General features: G+C 49.9%; 1 non-coding gene across 1 annotated transcript; it reads right to left on the bottom strand.

The window, feature by feature from the left end:
* Positions 1 to 3,684: 3,684 nt before the first annotated feature.
* TRNAI-AAU (transfer RNA isoleucine (anticodon AAU)) lies at positions 3,685 to 3,758 on the bottom strand. The gene has a single exon. It is a non-coding gene; the product is annotated as a tRNA-Ile (tRNA).
* Positions 3,759 to 13,374: the final 9,616 nt, after the last annotated feature.

Raw genomic sequence — 13,374 nt, 5'->3', positions numbered from 1 at the left:
CTAGACTACAGGGTTTTGTCGACAAAGCAGCTTGCTTTGTTGACAGAACTGAATGTAGTCTAGACGCTCTTTGTCGACAGAAGCTTTGTTGAGAGTATCTGTCGACAAAACTCCTGTCGACAAAACCCTGTAGTCTAGACGTACCTTAGGAGCACATCTGTCTACACTGCAGGGCAAAAGTCAAATTAAGCTATGCAACTTAAGATATGCAATTAATGTAGCTGAAGTTAAAATAGCTTAATTTGGCTTTGGTGTGTTCTACACAACAGGAAGACAAAGGAAGAACACTCTTCCATTGACTTCCCATTCTCCTCATGACACGAGGGTTACGGGAGTCGAAGTAAGAAGTCCTCCAGCTTGATAGTATTTCAAAATAACAGAATTGCTGTGTAGACATGTTCTTTGTTATTTCAGAATAACGAACCCGATCAAGCCCATTATTTCAAAATAAACTGGTTCTTTCAAAATAATGACTGCTGCTTTCCATGAAGAATGATGATTATTTTGAAATAAATAGCAGTAGTGTGGATGCGTCACTGCTGCTATTTCGAAATAACTACTCCCCAGAGTCACTGTAATTACTCCCCAGTGCTTCCTGGGGATCTGAGTTAAAGTAGCACATCCACATTAAGGGACTGCACTACCAGATTATTAATCTGCATTACCAGATTATTTCAAAATAACCTATTTCAGAATTAATAACTCCCCAAATAGTTGTTTCAAAATAACACATCCACACTACAAATCCCCATTGAAATAGGGCAGAATTATATCAAAGGAGCACGTCCACACTTGTTGGAACCTGAATCGCATTTAAAACTCTCTGGAAGCCTTTTGGTCAGGGCATCAGGACAGCAGTCGCTTCCTGTAGCTTCTGCCTCAGGTTATCTGAGGCTCGTGCTTAAAGGGGCTCCCCTCTATAGCCATGTCTCAATCTCCTCTCCATTGCCTGTCTCCTTGAGGGGCAGCAAACTCTTCTCACTGCCTGCTCTGGTTGCTCTTGTGGATGCCACAGGACTTCTGCCATGGAGCTGGACCTGCTACAAAACAGTTACCAGCTCTTAGAGCTCCTGCTGCACCTCCTGGGGCAGTTAATGCCGGCTGCCCTGATGGCACTGCAAAAACAGGAGCAGCAGGTCATTCTGGGGCACCTCCTCACCCTCAGACCAGGTGCTTCTCATGTACTACAGTCTCCTCTGGACATCGTACACAATCACTTCTGGCACAGGGAGAACAACTCCGACTGGTGGGACCAAATCATCACGGAGCAGGGGGATGACAAGCAGTGAATCCATAACTTCCGCATGCAGAAGAACATCGCACGCATGTTCAGGAACTCCAGCCTCTTCCAGAGAACACACACCAGCACTTTCTTCCTCAACCACATCATCAGGCTTCAGGAGGTAGACATACCTATGTGCATCGTGGGTAACGCAGTCTACATCTTGCACCCCTGGCTGATGAAGCCCTACACAGGAAACCTGACCTCATGGAAAAATGGTTCAACGCCATACTCAGCAGGTGCCACATCATGGTGGAGGACACCATTGGCTGCCTCAAAGGGAGATTCTGGTGTCTCCTCACCTGCCTGGACCTTGGCAACTGGAACATCTCCCAGGTGGTGGCAGCCTGCTGTGTCCAGGGTTCTCTCTAAGGTGTATCCCTGTGTGGATGCACACCAAGGCTGTATCTAGACTGGCAAGTTTTTCTGCAAAATCATCTGCTTTTCCGGAAAAACTTGCCAGCTGTCTACACTGGCTGCTTGAATTTCTGCAAAAGCACTGGCGATCTCACGTAAGATTGTCAGTGCTTTTGCGGAAATACTATGCTGCTCCCGTTCGGGCAAAAGTATTTTTCTGAAAAACTTTTGTGCAAAAGGGCCAGTGTAGACAGCAGAGATTTGTTTTCTGCAAAAAAGCCCCAATCGCAAAAATGGCTATCGGGGCTTTTTTGCGGAAAAGCGCATCTAGATTGGCCACGGACGCTTTTCCGCAAAAAGTGCTTTTGCAGAAAAGCATCCTGCCGATCTAGACACGCTTTTCCGAAAATGCTTTTAACGGAAAATTTTTCTGTTAAAAGCATTTCTGGAAAATCATGCCAGTCTAGACATAGCCCAAGAATTTGAGGCCTGCCTTTCTCAGCAGAGCCGCTCAGTCACTGCTCAGCTTTTCTGGGGTGGAACCATATAGCAGGCAGTTGCTCTACCCCAGGAGCAGCTGGGAAGCCATCATGGGGCCTTGGGACTAGCTTCATCCATTCCCCAGGCCTGGAACTAAGGGCCACATACTATCCTGGGCCAGAGCCACACCACATTACAGGCGACTGCTCCTCCGTTGGCCCCAGCTGAGGCCAGATCTGTAGCTGCGTGGCACAGCAGGTGTGCTGCCACAAGCTGTTTCCCTTCTGCCTGTACTTTTAAAGCCTGTGGGAACATACAATAATTGCAAAGTTTTGGGCTCTGAATAGTAGCAGTGATGGAAAAAACTGTTGGCTTATTTAGTCTCTCGGTGCTTCCAAATGATTGGAAAATCCTTCATCTTTTGGTTGGAGTGCTCTTCTTAATCTACATTCATAGTCAAGAGGTTTGACCAGGAAAGCAGCCAAGTGGAGCTGTTTCCAGGGGCCTTTTAGGGCTGCTGTCATGCAGGAAGCAATCCCGGATCTTGCAAACAACAATCTGTCAGCAGTGAGAGTGGAAAATTCCAGGTGACCAGAGGGAGTTGGGAGTCCCGTGCGCAAGTCACACCTTCAGGCAGGATTTCCCGTCTTCCCCGCAGAAGCCATTCTCTAGACTCCAGAAGGAAAGTTCACAGGAAAGTCCCTTGAGCATCAATGGTGCCCATTGAGAATGACGTCTTCCTCCAGGAGCCATTCCACTGGAAGGGTCCCACGACGCCGTGCGGGTGACCGAGAATGTGGCGGCTTAGCCGAAAGCAGAGGGTTTTCGTACGAGGGGGGCCTCTCCTGCACGTCGAGCCTTCTGATGTCAAACTTAGGCAGGGCTGAATGGGCTTTCTCGGGTGCCACAATAGCCTGTGCTTCTGTGTGAGTGTGCTGGCCTACTAGAGTGCCGTGCCTCTGTCTAAGCTGCTTCCCAGAGAGGGATCCTCTGAGGCCAGAAGGAGAAAGCAAATGAAGCTGCGGGGGAGGGCTGATGTCCTTGGGGAGCGTTGTCCTGCTGCTCCTTCCCCTGTGAGGTGTCTGGGACGGGAGAGGGGCTGGCTCTGTGCACTGGGTGGCTGGTGTCCAGGGAAGGCCCGGCCTGACCTGGCCCAGGCCCACTCTTAAGCCAACTCTCTCTTAGCCTGAGCTGGTGACTCTTGAGCCTCCGTCTGTGGCTTGGGCCAGAGAGCCTGCCCCCGGTAGGGTGCCTTGGGGGAGACGCTGCAGCAGCAGCAATTTGGGCCATGAGGTCACCCCAGTGGGGATAATGGAGGCAAGAGATGAGTCTTCCGTACCATTGGGGGAAGCAGGCCAGGCCGAGTCCCTTTCGGGCCCTGGGTGAAGGAGGGAGCTGAGAGAGAAGAGCAGTGGTCAGAGCCTCCTCCCAGCAGGCTTTGTGCATGCTGGAGTCTCCGGTTAGCAGCTCTACTGGCCTGCTTTGGGCCTAGCCCTCAAGCTTTTGCCTCCCTGTTCATAGCAGGCAGCTAAAGGAAGACATTCCACCACCCTGCCCTCGGCAAGTGGCCAGCATGGGGCTTGAACCCACGACCTTGGTGTTATTAGCACCATGCTCTAACCAGCTGAGCTAGCCAGCCCACAAGCAGTGGGGTCACGTGTGAGCCTTTCAGAAATCAGCCTGGCGCACCTGCGGGGACATTGTGGCCTCTGAAACTAGGTGGGTGGGTCACAAAGCTTCCCCAAGGGTAGGGGAATTAGCTCAGGTGGCAGACCACTTGCTATGCATGCGAGAGGCCATGGGATTGACCCCCACATTCTCCACACACAGGTGGGTTGGCCTTTTCTTTTCACAGGCGGAGCCACTCAGACCGCTAAAGCCTCCAGTGGCCCCCTCCCTCTTCCTACCTGCTCTCCCTGAAAGCCAGCCACCGTGGGGCAGAAAGCTGCAGAGCCTCAGCCTTCCTTTCCCTGGTAGGCACAGAAGCGGTGGAGACAGGCTCCAGGCTGACAGACTTGCCCCAATGAGAAAGTGCCTGCGACACATTTCCGAGGGAGCGTGCTTGCCTCACGTGGTCTTCAGGCCCCTCTTTTGAGCTGAGCCATTGGCCGCTCTCTTGCTGACCTAAGGTGATTGGCTAGCAGAGAGTGCCACTCACGGGCACAATCGCTCGGCTCCCTGGGATGTACTGAGTGACTGAGCAGACTGGTGGAAGGTACCTGATGCCATCGCAGCCCTAGGGCAGGTCACCCACATGGCCCCTGAGCTCGGCCCCTGGGCAGCCATGCCCTCAAGAGCTGAAGTGATTCTCTTCTAAGACATACCAAGCCAGCGAGAAAGATCACATTCCTTCCCCTCCCTCACTGGCAAGCAGCAGCTCAGACGTGCAGACTCCTTCGTCCAGTCCTTAGTCCTTTCACTCCTTGTCTCGCCCCCGAAACATTGAACTTACTGCCGAGTACTTAGTTCAGACCAATGGGACCCAACTAAAGCATTCTTCTGATCTTGAAAGACCAGCCATACCTCCAGGTTGATCTACGACTCAGATCTTACCCAATTAGCAGCCTGTTAGCAATACGTTAGTATCTAAGGGGTTGTTTACAAGAATGAAAGGAAGAAAGGAAGGGAGGAAGGTGAGAATTACATACATGTGCAAATTTTAAGAAATAAGTGGAAAATCTGGAGATAGTCCAGGGAAGAGTAACAAGAATGATTACAGGTCTAGAAAACATGAGGGGTGCGTCTAGACTGGCAAGATTTTGCGCAAAAGCAGCTGCTGCTGCACAAAAACTTGCCAGCTGTCTACACTGGCCACTTGAATTTGCGCAAGAGCACTGACGTTCTAATGTAAGAATTCAGTGCTTCTTGTGCAAATACCTTGATGCTCCTGCTCAGGGCCAGTGTAGACAGGCGCTTTAATTTTTTGCGCAAGAAAGCACGATGGCTAAAATGGCCATCGGAGCTTTCTTGCACAAAAGCACGTCTAGACTGGGCACGGATGCTTTTGCGCAAAAGCATCTGTGCCAATCTAGATGCTCTTTTGCGGGAATAATTTTAATAGAAAAAGCTTTTCCGTTAAAAGTATGTCCACAAAATCATGCCAGTCTAGATGCAGCCCAGCTGTGAGGGAAGACTAAAGTAAATGGGCTTGTTTAGTCTGGAAAGGAGAAGACTGAGAGGGGCCATGATAGTGGTTTTTAAGTATCTAAAAGAATGTCACATGGAGGGGGAGACAAATATTTCTCCTTGGCCTCTTAGGATAGGAGAAGAAGTAATGGAGTTAAACTGCAGTAAAGGAGGTTTAGGCTGAACATTAGGAAAAAACTTCCTAGCTGTCAGGGTGGTTAAATACTAGAATAAATTGCCTAGGGACGTTGTGAAATCCCGATCTCTGGAGATATTTAAGAGCAGGTTAGCTAGCCCAGTGTTTCTCAACCCATCGTATGTGTACCCTTAGGTATACTCAAAGGAAGTCTGGGGGGTATGTTAACACAACTGAAATTTGGAGAAAACTGAATTTTTGTTTTAAGTTTTACAGCATTTCATTATTTTTTTTCTTTTTAAACCCAAAAATGTCATTGCCCGCCCAGCTACGATTAAGTGGTTTAAACAAATGTGTTGGAAATGTAGAAAAAAAAATGGTGTGTCTGAAAACTGTAGGTACTGGCGGTACATATATATACATATATTTTAAAGGAGTACTTTATAAAAAAAAGGTTGAGAAACACTGACAGATCTAGTAATCCCACCCCAGGGACCAGATGTTCCTTTTCTCCTGCGCTCATTGGTGTATGTGACAGGTTCTAGTGCCACTACAAAAGCAGCCTTTTCCCTTTTTATATGGGGCAAACGCTCAGTATGGAGGGTTATTTGCTGGATTATACCTCTTAGTTCTTGTAGTTGAGTGGGGGGGATGAAGGGGCATCCGCCCTTACCCCCATTTTATTATTATAGGATGGGAGTGTAGAGACGGTACCATCCCTTAGACCATGGGTGGGGAACCTTTTTTGCGTCAGAGGTCGCAGAAGAAGGCCCCACAGAAAAGTTAGTTGGGGACCACACATAAGCGAGAGGCAAAACAGACAAACTAACAAACTCTCACTGACAACTGAGAAGCAGAAAGACGCTCCCCATATTCCCCTCACACAGCAGAGCCTAGGGGGGCCAGGCTAGTAGATTTTGTGTGCTCCAGCCCCAATACTAGGGTTGGAAGTGCAGCCCTGAGCCTCAGGGGCCGGATCCAGGCAAGCCAAGGGCCACATCTGACTCCCAAGCCTCAGGTCCCTCACCCCTGCCTTAGGGTTTCTCTGCTGTACACATCAACTATAGATTGATGTGGGGAAATGGCTGAGACCCCTCACAAGGGAGAATTTTTCCAAAGGGAGTCTGTCTGCCTGGATGCCATAGGCAAGGGAGGAATTGTCTGCAAAAGAAGTCCACTGATTAAGGGGCATTTGTGCGGCAGCAGGTACCAGGGAGCAAGTGACAGGCTGCTGTGGACCCAGAACGCGAGTGCAATAAGGCTGTTAACAGCTCCAGGGGAACAAATGAGCCACAGATACCTTGTTGGGCCAGATGGCATTAACAGCACAAGAACCAGATGAAGTATTTAATGTGCTGGGGCTTAATGCGTAGAATGTCTAGCATGGCCCTGGCCAGGACTTCCCCTCAATCTATATGTGATGAGAACTACAGCAGAGAAGCCTGTAACTCGGCGGCCATGTGGGGGTTGTGGTAACCGTGGTGATTTCCTCTGCTTGACACCCGGGGGTTGGGAGTGACAGTCACCGCACCACCAGCCCCAACATTCTAGGAGCACTGAAACACTAGAGAGACTCAGGAACTGCTCCAAGACAACCACCGGGAAGAAGCAGAACAACACCCCAAGCAGACGATTGGTTCTGGCTCTATTGCTGGGCCTTAAAGAGAACCACCAAATCCTGAGTCTCCTCAGGGCAGGAATCTGTGGGTTCCCCCAGATGGCCCAGGGATGGATCAGGTCACCAGTGGGAATCACTCTCAGGGCATCTGCCTGTCCCTTCTCTTTGTCAGGACTTCCCACCGTGAGGGCTCGGGAGCAGCCTCCCTCCCATCAGTGGAAGGAGGGAAGCTGGGAAACGGGAAACCAAAAAGACAAACTCCAATATCCCCTGTGATTCTAAGAGGCAAAGACCTAGGAGGAGAAAAAGAAATCATCCACCTTCAGCTCCTATTTACCATGCCTTGAATTTGGCCAGCATTGGGTGGATCAGGCTGCATCGGTACCAGACCTCTAGGAGATTCTTACCTTCTCCACGGGAACGTCACTCATCTAGAAGAAGCTCCTCCTCGTGCCGACGTGCATGATCCTGAATTCTTTCTCGGGCCTCGACGTCAGAGCTCAAGAAAGAGACTCCCTGCTGCAGTGCCACAAGGTGTGTGCATTGTGGGAGAGGAGGGGGTTGCTCTGAGTTTGACCCTGCCCTGCAGCCTCTCCTACCTGGCTGTTGCCATGGTCTCTCTGGGTATGTCTACACTATAGAGTCTACACTACTAAGTTAGTTCGAATTAGTTAATTCGAACTAAGCTAATTCGAACTAACGTGTCTAGAACTAAAAACTAGTTCGAATTAGCGTTTTGCTAATTCGAACTAAAATGTCCACATTAAGTGGACCCTGAACAGGGCTTAAGGATGGCCGGAAGCAGTGCCGGCAGGGCATCAGAGGAGGACTTAGAGCGTGGAGATGCTGTCTCAGGCTAGCCGAGGGCTGTGCTTAAAGGGACCCGACCCCCACCCCAGACAGACAGTTCTCAGGGGTGCCCCGCTTGAAAACCAGTCCTGGCTTGGAGTGCCCGGAGTACCCACACTGGGCACATCACACCACTCGGCCATCAGCCCGGCTGCACTTGCCACAGGCTGCCATCTGGGGAGAGGGGGCAATTGGGGGGCTGCAGGAGAGCTTCCACCCCCAGAAGCCCGCAGAGCCAGCCCAGTCCTCCCCATCGGGGGCTCGTACCCCATTCCTCCCTCACCTCCTTCCACTTACCCTTCCCTAGCCCCTTTTCTTGATGTACAAAATAAAGGATAATTGTGGTCAAAAATGGAATCTGTCTTTATTGAACAAAACTGGGGGAGACTGGGAAAAGGGTGGGAGAGGGGAGGGCAACTACAATGATCAGGGGTTGGGAACAGGTCCCATATGAAGAGAGGCTAAAGAGACTGGGACTTCTCAGCTTAGAAAAGAGGAGATGGAGGGGGGACAGGATAGAGGTCTCTAAAAGCAGGAGTGGGGTGGAGAGGGTGCATACAGAAAAGTTCTTCATTAGTTCCCATAAAGAAGGACTAGAGGACACCAAAGGAAAGGAATGGGTAGCAGGCTTCAAACTAGTAAGAGAAAGTTGTTCTTCACAAAGCAAAGAGTCAACCTGTGGAACTCCTTGCTGCAGGAGGCTGTGACGGCTAGATCTAGAACAGAGTTTAAAGGGAAGTGAGATCAAGTCATGGAGGTTGGGTCCATGGAGTGGTATTAGCCAGGGGGTAGGAGTGGTGTCCCTGCCCAAGGTTTGTGCAAGGCTGGAGAGGGATGGCACGAGACAAATGGCTTGGTCACTGTCTTCGGTCCATCCCCTCCAGGGTCCCTAGGGTTGGCCGCTGTCGGCAGACAGGCTACTGGGCTAGATGGACCTTTGGTCTGACCCACGACGGCCATTGTAAGCTCAGGGCTCAGGGTCGGGGGTCTCAGTGGACCCCCTTGATTTTCATGCACACCTGCTCCTGGGTGGCCAGGCTGGCAGCTCTCCTGCCCAAGCCGGCCACTTTCCTGTGCCTAGTGCGGAGATCGTGGACAAGGTCCACGATGTCCGCACTAGCCCAGGCGGGTGCCCGCCTCTTGCGGTCCCGGGCAAGCTCCCGGGAGCCGCCAGCCTGGTCCCGGGAAGAGGGGGAGGGCTGGGGGCCATCGGGTGGCTGGCTCGATCCGTGCCAGGTGCAGGGTCTGCTGGCTGGGTGTTGGCAGGCTTGCACCTGGCACGGGCACCGTAGCCAGCCCGTGCCCCTTTAAGGGGTCCGGGCCGGGAGGGGGGCATACGAGTTTCCCTGGTGTTGGCCAGAGTGGCCACCAGGGAAACCTGGGGAGGGCTAGCCTCCCACTAGATCGAATTAAGGGTCTACACAGCCCTTAATTCGAACTAGCTAGTTCGAACTAGGCTTAATCCTCGTAAAATGAGGTTTACCTAGTTCGAACTAAGCGCTCCGCTAGTTCGAATTAAGTTTGAACTAGCGGAGCGCTAGTGTAGCGCCTATCAAAGTTAGTTCGAACTAACCTCTGTTAGTTCGAACTAACTCTGTAGTGTAGACATACCCTCCGTGAGGTCACTGTGCGGGGAGATTTCAGCAAATCCAGTAATGTGCCTGAACCACTATTGCTTACTGCTTAAATTCTAGCAACCAACCTAACAGGCCCAAATTAGACCTAGACTGCAGCTTCCGCATGTCCACAGTCAGGGAGGGGGAAAAAAGAGGGTTTGAGTGCCACAGAGAGGGCAATTTGATCCCACCTCCTTCCTGAGGCCCAACTCTCTAGTGAAATCGCTGAGCTAGACATTTAGGAAAACAGGAAGTTTGTCTAAATGCCCTAAGACATATATCTATCAGGGCCCCTAGGCATGGAGACTGAAAAAGAAAAAAACGCATCTGGTTAAAGTGATGATCAGAAGAAAAGCTCTTGCCTAACCTTTAAAAAGTGCTTGCCTGACAAGTTTTTGAGTGACATGTTATTGTAATACTAATGGATAAATAGGGAAGGAAAGATTGAATTAGGGGGACAATCTTGGGGACCACATGGAGGGACGCCTTGAGGACTCCTTGGCTATGTCTACACTGGCAGGTTCTTGCGCAACCCTAACCCTAATCCCAGGAAGCTGGACCCAAAACTGCATTTTCCTTGGACCTGAAGGCTACATCTAGACTGGCATGATTTTCCACAAATGCTTTTAACGGAAAAGTTTTTCCGTTAAAAGCATTTGCAGAAAAGAGCGACCCAGGCATTGTGTTGGGGGATGCTGGGGGTGCCTGACTCTGCAGCAGTGGCGTAGCAAGGGCGGTCGGGGGGGCAGTTGCCCTCGGGCGCCACGCTAGGGGGGTGCCAGGCTGGGGTGGGAGTGTACAGCCCCACATGGCGAGCTCAGCATTAGCGGGCCACTTGCTCCTTCAGGCCGGGCAGTAGGAGTGGGCACTTCAAAGGCCTGCCGGAAGCCTAGTGCCCCTGGCTTGGAAGCTGCTGCTGTCCCTATTGCGCAGTTCGGTGCCCGGACTGGACAGGACCGGGACTGAAAGCCGGCGGAGCAGATACTGGAACATGCCCTCCACCTTGGTCCCAATGGGTGGAGGGCAGAGAGGAGGCTGGCCGGCTGCTGCCCCACGAGGTGCCAATGGCACCCCCAGCGGGCTCCCCATGCTCCTCTGTCACCCGTGTGCTTTGGGACAGGCCCCAGCACACTACACCCAGATGCTGCCCTTGTTGCTCTTGGAGCGGGGCTGAGCGGCTCCGTGGAACAGCAGGCGCAGGCCCGGGCCAGGGACCCCAGCTCTGGCCGGCATGGGAGGAACAGCCCACAAAGCACTGCCCGCCCCTTGGGACTAGTTTCTCCAGGACCCGGAGCCCCCGCCAGTCTGCTGAGCTCCTCTATGTGCCCAACTGCTGCGCTCCTGCCCGCAGGTGGCTCTGGGGGTGCTTATAATTTTTTTTTTTTAAACAAAGGAGTACTTTATAAAACAAGGTTGAGAAACACTGCTTTAAAAAACACACCTAAAATCACTACTAGCATCCAGAGCAACCCGCTGTGCACATTTACCCTGCTTGCTGCTCCACTGGGACAGGGTGCTGGCACAGACCCCTTTGGGGATGCTTTCCAGGTTGCTGACAAGGCCACTGCCAGTCACCTTCTTGCTCTCTGGGGCTCCTCACCACCCTATCCTGCTGGGTCAGTTTCCTGGTCTCCCCCATCCAAGACATAGAGTTGAGATCACTGCCCCTCCTTCCTCCGAGTAGCAATGCAGCTAATGAAATACTTCGGCTGCGTCTAGACTGGCAAGTTTTTCCGCAAAAGCAGCTGCTTTTGCGGAAAAACTTGCCAGCTGACTACACTATCTACACTTGCCAGCTGTCTACACTGGCCACTTGAATTTCCACCAGAACACTGACGATCTCATGTAAGATTGTCAGTGTTCTTGAGGAAATACTATGCTGCTCCCAATCGGGCAAAAGCCCTCTTGCGCAAATGCTTTTGCGCAAGAGGGCCAGTGTAGTGTGGAAGAAATTGCCTTATTCCCTTTTCCTGCCTCCACACTAGACAACACGGTATTGTTTTCTGCAAAAAAGCCCCGATGGTGAAAATGGCGATCGGGGCTTTCTTGTGCAAAAGCACGTCTAGATTGACACAGACACTTTTTCACAAAAAGTGCCAATCTAGACGCTCTTTTTCCGGAAATACTTATCACGGAAAACTGTTCCGTTTTAAGCATTTCCGGAAAAGGGTGCCAGTGTAGGCGTAGCCCATATTTATTTTTGTATTACATTATTTTAAAATAATCTCATTGTTATATAGCACTTAATCTAATGTTATAAAATAATCTATATGATCATGCAACTTCTCTTTTTTTAAAAAAAAAAACCTTTAGGAGGACTGTAGCTATTCTTGTCATACCACTTACCAAATGTGGATTGCTTTGTTCTCCTGGGTTATGTGAATTTATACAAAGGACCTTCCTCTCTAAAAGCATTTTAATTTTTGTGACAAAATGAACACTTTTTTTTCTTGGATGTCAGGTTTTATAATTGAGTAGAACATGTGGTTTGCAGTTACGAAGTCTGCATATTTTAATTTGCATATTTCAATTTAAAGCAGTTCTCTTGAGGATTGTGCAAAAAAGTTAGAATTGGATTTGCCAAGCATTTCACAGCTGCTAACAAGCTATTGCTATGCTATGAAGAAGGTACGAATACCACTACTTTCTCTAAACAACATGTACACGTTTCTTACATGCACAAGCACTACTTTAACAGGTCCCCCATGCTTCCATCCACAGAAGCCAAGGAGGTAGTAAAATAATACACAGTTGGGCACTCACTGGGCCAAATTCCATGTTGAGGTCTATTCAATACAGTCTGTCTTTACAGGGCAAAACTGAAATCTAGGCACCATGCTTGACTGTATCAGAAGAATTATTAATAAGGTAAATAATAGACTTAATTTTAAATCATTTTCACTCCCAAACTATATACTAACCCTAATTGTAGCCAGGTAAACTTTATTTTCATTTTTTAAAAATTAGGTTTAAATTTTTATTTCAATGAAAATTCCAGCACAACCTTAACTGAGGAGCTGATAATAGGGTGTGCTCACTACCCTCCCCCCTCTCCCTGTGGTTCTGAAGTTTAAATGTATCGGGAGTTGGGCAATGCAGCTCGGCTCCTGCTACATTTAAACTATAGAGTCACAGCAGGGTTAACTTCCCTGGGCCAATGTGAGCCAGGACTAAGCAGTCTGGGCTCACACTGGCCCCAGGAGCTAACCCTGTTGCAGCTCTGCATTTTAAATTTAATAAGCTCACTACCCCTGCTGTAGCTCTTCATTTTAAATATAGTTGACACAGAGGCAGCAAGGGGAAGGGGGAGTAAGTAGTCGACTTGACTACCCAATAAGCATATGGCATTGTGGTACAGGTGCTGTATATAAATGCATCTTAGAGGTGCAGATTGGCAGTCAAATAGCTCTGGAGGGAACTCCAGCTATTTATATCATTGTACATATCTCCACATACAACTCCTTTCCCTACCCTTCCAAAACGCCCCACATTCTCCCTGCAGACTCCCTATGCATTCCCCATTGAGATCTTCTATCCTATAATCGCTACACTCCCACTAAAGGCCCTATGCACAATCTCTGCTCCCAGACACCCGCCTTTTTACATGCCCCCAAGCTCTGTATCCTTAAATACACCCGCTGTATCCCACAGAATCCCTATAACCCCTACAAACCCACTCGAGTCACCATACGCATACTTCCACACACCCCACAACCATTACATACCCCACAGACACTATACTCCTACTCCCTGAGATCCTATAGCTTACATATATCCCCAATGTTTCTTAGACACCCTACACCCCTACAGAACCTGCTATGCCTTCTCAGAGAGGCTACGTCTACACTGGCATGATTTTCCGGAAATGCTTATAACGGATAAGTTTTCCGTTAAAAGTATTTTCGGAAAA

The sequence above is a fragment of the Pelodiscus sinensis genome, chromosome 19 (assembly GCF_052426305.1).
Source record: "Pelodiscus sinensis isolate ZL-2025 chromosome 19, ASM5242630v1, whole genome shotgun sequence".
Taxonomy (NCBI): Eukaryota; Metazoa; Chordata; order Testudines; family Trionychidae; genus Pelodiscus; species Pelodiscus sinensis.
Note: the sequence above shows the minus strand (reverse complement) of the source record. Positions and strands in the feature narration are given on the sequence as shown.